A 6,663-nucleotide genomic window follows, 5' to 3' on the forward strand; every position below is an offset into this window, starting at 1 on the left:
GACCAGACAATATTCCTGGCAGAGTGCTTAGAGGATGTGCAGACCAGCTAGCAGAGATTCTCACTGACATCTTCAACATCTCCCTGAGCAGTGCCATTGTTCCTATGTGCTTCAAGGCTGTCACCATTGTCCCCATGCTGAAGAAGTCTTCAGTGTCCTGCCTCAACGACTACCGTCCCATTGCACTCACATCCATCATCATAAAGTGTTTCGAAAGGCTCGTCACTGGGCACATCAAGACCCTACTGCCCTCCTCACTGGACCCCCTGCAGTTTGCATACCGTCCCAACTGTTCAACAGACGATGCCATTGCCATCACCCTCCACCTGGCCCTCACCCACCTGGACAAAAAAGACACATACGTTCGAATGCTGTTCATAGACTTCAGTTCAGCATTCAACACAATCATTCCTCAGAAACTGACTGGAAAGCTGAGCCTACTGGACCTGAACACCTCCCTCTGCAACTGGATCCTAGACTTCCTGACTGGGAGACCTCAGTCTGTCTGGATTGGAAGCAGCATCTCCAACACCATCACACTGAGCACGGGGGCCCCTCAGAGCTGTGTGCTCAGTCCACTGCTGTTCACTCTGCTGACCCATGATTGTGCTGCAACACACAGCTCGAACCACATCATCAAGTTCGCCGATGACATGACCGTGGTGGGTCTCATCAGCAAGAACGATAAGTCAGCATACAGAGAGGAGGTGCAGCAGCTAACGGACTGGTGCAGAGCCAACAACCTGTCTCTGAATGTGAACAAAACAAAAGAGGTGGTTGTTGACTTCAGGAGGACACAGAGCGACCACTCTCCATTGAACATCGACGACTCCTCCATAGAGATCGTTAAGAGCACCAGATTTTTTAGTGTTCACCTGGCGGAGAATCTCACCTGGTCTCTCAACACCAGCTCCATAGCAAAGAAAGCCCAGCAGCGTCTCTACTTCGGCGAAGGCTGAGAAAAGTCCATCTCCCACCCCCCATCCTCACCACATTCCACAGAGGTTATATTGACAGCATCCTGAGCAGCTACATCACTGCCTGGTTCGGAAATTGCACCATCTCGGATCGCAAGACCCTGCAGCGGATAGTGAGGTCAGCTGAGAAGATCGGGGTCTCTCTTCCCGCCATTACAGACATTTACACCACATGCTGCATCGGTAAAGCAAACAGCATTATGAAGGACCCCACGCATCCCCCATACAAACTCTTCTCCCTCCTGCCATCTGGCAACAGGCACTGAAGCATTCGGGCTCTCAAAACCAGACTATGTAACGGTTTCTTCCCCCAAGCCATCAGACTCCTCAATACCCAGAGCCTGGACTGACACCAACCTGCAGCCCTCTACTGTGCCTATTGTCTTGTTTATTATTTGTTGTAATGCCTGCACTGTTTTGTACACTTTATGCAGTCCTGGATAGGTCTGTAGTCTAGTGTAGTTTTTATGTAGTTCAGTGTAGTTTCTGTATTGTTTCATGTAGCACCATGGTCCTGAAAAACGTTGTCTCATTTTCACTGTATACTGTACCAGTAGTTATGGTCAAAATGACAATAAAAAGTGACTTGACTTGACTTGAAAATAAACAAATAGTGCTACCTTTGTTGTTCACTCTTACAGGGAGGATGGTAACAGTCTTTTCCCTGGGTCGGGGATTTGACAACTAAAGACATAGGCTTAAGATGAGATGGGAAAACTTTAGAGTGGACCTATTGGGCAAAGCTTTCACACAGAGAGTGGTGGGTATCTGGAAAACGTGCTAAATGAAGTGGTAGAGGCAGGTACAATTGCCGCCTTTAAAAGGCATTTAGACAGGCTCATGGATAAGAAAGGTTTCGAAGGATATGGGCCAAAGGCAGGCAAATGGGAATAGCTCAGGTAAGTTTCTCAGTCAGTATGGGAAAACTGGGCTGATGGAGGAGCTAGGACCGAGACAACTTCTTCCAGTTCATCCACAAAATGGCTTATTCTATAGCTTTTGTGGATGTCTGCAAAGAGTAAGAATTTCAGGTTGTATATTGTCTACATTCTCTGATATTAAATTGAGCCATTTGAACCTTGCTGTATAACTCTGTAATTCCAAAATTATTACCTTTCCTAATTACTTTCTGTTACAGCTACGAGCCTTTTATGACTTATGCTCGAGGACACTCCGATCCCTCTGCATGTCACAGTTCTGCAGTTTCTTCCCTTTTGAATAATGTACTTCCCTTTATCTTCAACGTTCCAGTGCAAGTTGAGGAGGCTGGTTAAGAAGGCGTGTGGGGTGTTGGCCTTCATTAGTTAGGGGATTGAGTTCAAGAGCTGTGATGTAATGTTGCCTATACAACCCTGGTTGGATGACACTTAGAGTATTGTGTTTATTTCTAGTCACCTCATTATAGGAAGGATGTGGAAGCTTTAGAGATTTACCAGGATATTGCCTGGATTAGATAACATTTCTTGTGAGGAAAGGTTGAATGAGCTAGGGCTTTTCCCTTTGGAGCAAAGGAGAGTAAGAAGTGATTTGGTAGAGGTGTACAAGATGATAAGAGACATAGATCATGTAGATAGCCAGAGACTTCTTCCTGGGTGATTATAACTAATATAAGGGTGCATTACTTTATGGTGCTTGGAGGAAATTATAGAGGTGGGGGGGGGGGTTGTCAAAGGCAGTTTTTTTGCACAAAGTGGTATGTACTGTATGTGCAATGTGCTACCAGAGGTGGTGGTAGAGGTTGATACATAGGGGACATTTAGGAGACTCTTAGATAGGCACATGGATGAAAGAAAAATAGAGGGTGATGTGGGAAGGAAGGGTTAAATTGATCCTGGAGTAGGTTAAAAGGTTGGTACAACATAGTGGGCCAAAAGTCCTGTACCATTCTATGCAAACACGAGGAAATCTGCAGATGCTGGAATTCAAGCAACTGGTGCTGCATTCCACCAGCATTTAGTGTGCCATTCTATGTTTGATGCTCTGTGATCTAGTGTCCTTTTCCCTCTGGTGAGATATTAGATGGTCATTACTTAACTGAAAATCTACCTCAGGAGTGGAATGAACAAAGATTGAGCCCATTTTTCTTTCTCAGACATACAATGTTCTCATCGAAAGCTAATTGAAGCATAGCATGAAACACTCAAAAAGTTTTCAACCATTAGCTTTGCCATAATTTTTCCAATGTGTATGACATCTTTATATCACTTACCAAAACTTAAGCTTCAGGTGAGTTGGTACAGTGCGCCAGCATTGTAGAATAGCGGTTAGCACAACACTTTACTAAACCAGGGACCCGGATTCATTTCCTGCCACTGCCTATGAGGAGTTCTCCCTGTCACTGTGTGGGCTTCTTCCAGATGCTCTGGTTCTTTCCCACCCCATTCCAAAGACGTACCAGTTGGTAGGTTAATTTGTCATTGTAAATTGTCCCGTGATTAGTCCAGGATTAAATTCGGTGACAGCTGGGTTTGAAGGGCCGGAAGGGTATACCCCATGCTGTATGTCAATAAAAAATAATAATTTTCTAACCATATTGTGGAATGTTCTGACAGTAACTTTTCGGTGTTGACTTTGACTTTTCCTGGAATCTATCTGAAAAAAAAATAGACTCTAGTTGACTGTATACACAACTAACACTCTCCAAAGTGATTCATGGCTCATGATTGCTTAACATAAATATGCACAATTCTGTTTGATTTACAGACATGCTGCCAGCAGGAGTTGCAAAGTAAACACATTGCTCTCTACCAAACAGATTCTGGTTGCGTTACCCTGTGGCACCCCTGTGAAAGACCCACATGTAGAACTTGACTATTTAACTGGGAAGTAATTGCAAATTATCAGCCAAAGTCTGTAAGTCTGAAAATTTAGGTCTCCAATATACTTATTTCGAATTCTTTTGTGGGAAATACACATTTCTGACAAGGCATTTGTTTCACTTCTCCAGCTGCCTTTAAGATGCTTATAGTTTTGTGTCCTTGAACAAATGTACTTGTGAAAATGGATTGAATACTTTTCCAAGTGAATATGATTAATAAACTCTTCTCCGGCTTCCAGCTGAATATAGACATTGATTATAACCGATGTCTCGATGACAAACTCTGCCATCTTCTTCAGGGATGATGCTTGGGCATATCTAGTTCGGTGGTATTTATACCCCCATGAACTATCCCTCCTGATTGGTTAGTCTTTATCCAATCACGTTTCTGCTCTCCCTCCTTGTTGACAATCGATTTCCAGTTCTTATAGAGCAAGACCTTCATCTTTGTTAAAATTCTTTTCCTTTAGTTTTATTTTAATGGCTTACTTTACCAAAAGCTATTGACGTGGCACAGTAGCTTTGTGCCATCAGAGTCAACCCTATGGCCATTGTGAATGCAGTGATCTGTACTTGTGCTGAAGGTTCACTCACAGAACTATTAGGTAAGGACTTTCAATATCTTGACCTTTGACTAACTCAGTGGAAAAATTGGAGAAGCTGTGGATATGAGAGTCTTTATTCATCTTTTTGGAAGCACTCTTGTCAGAGTCCCACAAACTCAAAAGTACATCACATTTTTATACCCTTAAGATCAACAGTAGGTGATTCAATACAATTTCAATAGTTTTCAATGACATTGTTTACTTCAATTCTTTGGGTTGACAAACGGTATCTTTGAGGTACCTATTTACAGAGGAAGCATATTGTCATTGATCAGACACACCTTATATGGTTCAAACACCTTTTTTGAGAGATATTAAAAAACTTCTGAGGACAGAGAGTCAGACCAAACCCATAGCTGCTTGAATTAATGCAAGCCAATTAACACAATCCCATTGTCTTAACATTTGGCTGATGCATATAGAAATGTCTCATGGTCAACATTTTTAAAAGTTCTTTCCAAAAGAACTATAACTCAGTATGCTGACAATACCCTTTATATATAGAACCTTATGGAACATTCTTGTTATAAAAAGCAATGTTTTAGTTCAATTCCCTAGTTTTCTGATGTCCCCCAAAAAACATAAATTTCTAATTCTCAATTTGAGAATACAAAAATCACCATTTTCCCATAGTGCCAATTTCTTTCCAGAATGTGGGAATCACATATCCAACATAGAGACACTCACACATCTATCACCTTAACTTGGATTCCACATGGCCAGAGGGATATCAGGTCTTTCTCCATTCAATACCAATTTCAAAGCAAAGACATAAATAGGGATAAACTTAAAACACAGATAAGACAAAATAAAAACCCATGCTTACACTTTCATTCTGAAGTTTCACCAATAAACTGAAAAAAAATTCCTTGGAACAGACATTTAATACACAATAAACAGATATTCCAAAGAAAAAAAGAAAAGAAACAATGGATAGGTGGGAGCCCCCCACCCAATCTCCACACAAACTTCCTAAAGAGATCACCTCTTAAAATAATACATACTGCAAAATCATTTCACATCAAGCAAAACAATCTTCCTCTGGATTAATCCAAAAGCTCTTCCAATACAGATTTAAACAAACACATGACAGACTTCACACCCATTCACGCATTCTCTCTCTCATTCTCTCTCAAATGAACTCATATGTGTCCACACTTCACACAACAGGTTTTGAACTCAAACCATTCATGCTTCAGCTACTTTCTCTCAAAGGTTAAACATTCAGCAAAACATCTTATAACACGCATTCACAACCACCTTCCAGAATCCTAGACCTTAAAGCTTTAAAACAAAGAATGCTGAAAAATTTATTGATCACAGACATGCAAATATTCAACCAACACCACATCAATCAAAATTCCAAAATCTCTGAGCTTTCTCAAATTCAGATCTCTGATCTATAGAATTCTGATTACATGATCTATTTGTCTTACAATCTTGGGCATATGTTCTACTTTAAGACAACTCATCTTTCTAGGGCTATCCTTTAGTCCGACGTTTGCTACCACCTATGGCAATGATAGGTGTTCATGAGTTTATATTTTTTCTTCTATTCTAATAGGGTCTATTCTGAGTAGTTCACAATCTTTTCTCTGTTCAGCCATATCCCTGGATTCTATTGACATAATCTATATACATTATCCTGGCTCCAGGACCTGCTCATCAATGCTGTTGTGGCTATGTTGTCCACTTTGTGAATCTTATGTGTTTGCTGATCCTGACTTGCCCATGTAATCCGTCCTTTCCTTGAATCTATGACAACACCTGTCTTACTAAGTATATCTATCCCCAGGACAGTACCTTCATTGTTTGGGCATACCCAGAAATCCACTGGGAAGCACACCCCCTCTGTCTCAAGTACCTGAGGCTCACTTTTCTCTGTCCTCATTGTTTCCCCGTCTACACCTGTAAGATAAATAGTCTGCCCAGTAATGGCAAGGGTAGGTCAGTTATAGATATTGAAGCTGCTGTGTCCACGAACATATTGCATTGCTGGTCTTCTATTAAAGTTCTTGTGTACATCTGTGAGTGGCCAGTACTGACAATTGGACTGCAATAGCTGTTTGAATGACTGGAAGCTATCTTTACCAGTTCTATAATCTGGTTAGTAATCAATGTGGGTAGAAAAAATTCACTGTGGTCCATTCCCTGTTCAACGTTCTCAAATTTATGGAAGATATACTTTGTGAGTTCTCCCCTCTTCAAAATTCAGCCCATATGATATTGCTGCATCCCTTTTATGTAGAAAGTTAAATATTTC

This window comes from Mobula hypostoma, chromosome 1, assembly GCF_963921235.1.
Source record: "Mobula hypostoma chromosome 1, sMobHyp1.1, whole genome shotgun sequence".
Taxonomy (NCBI): domain Eukaryota; kingdom Metazoa; phylum Chordata; class Chondrichthyes; order Myliobatiformes; family Myliobatidae; genus Mobula; species Mobula hypostoma.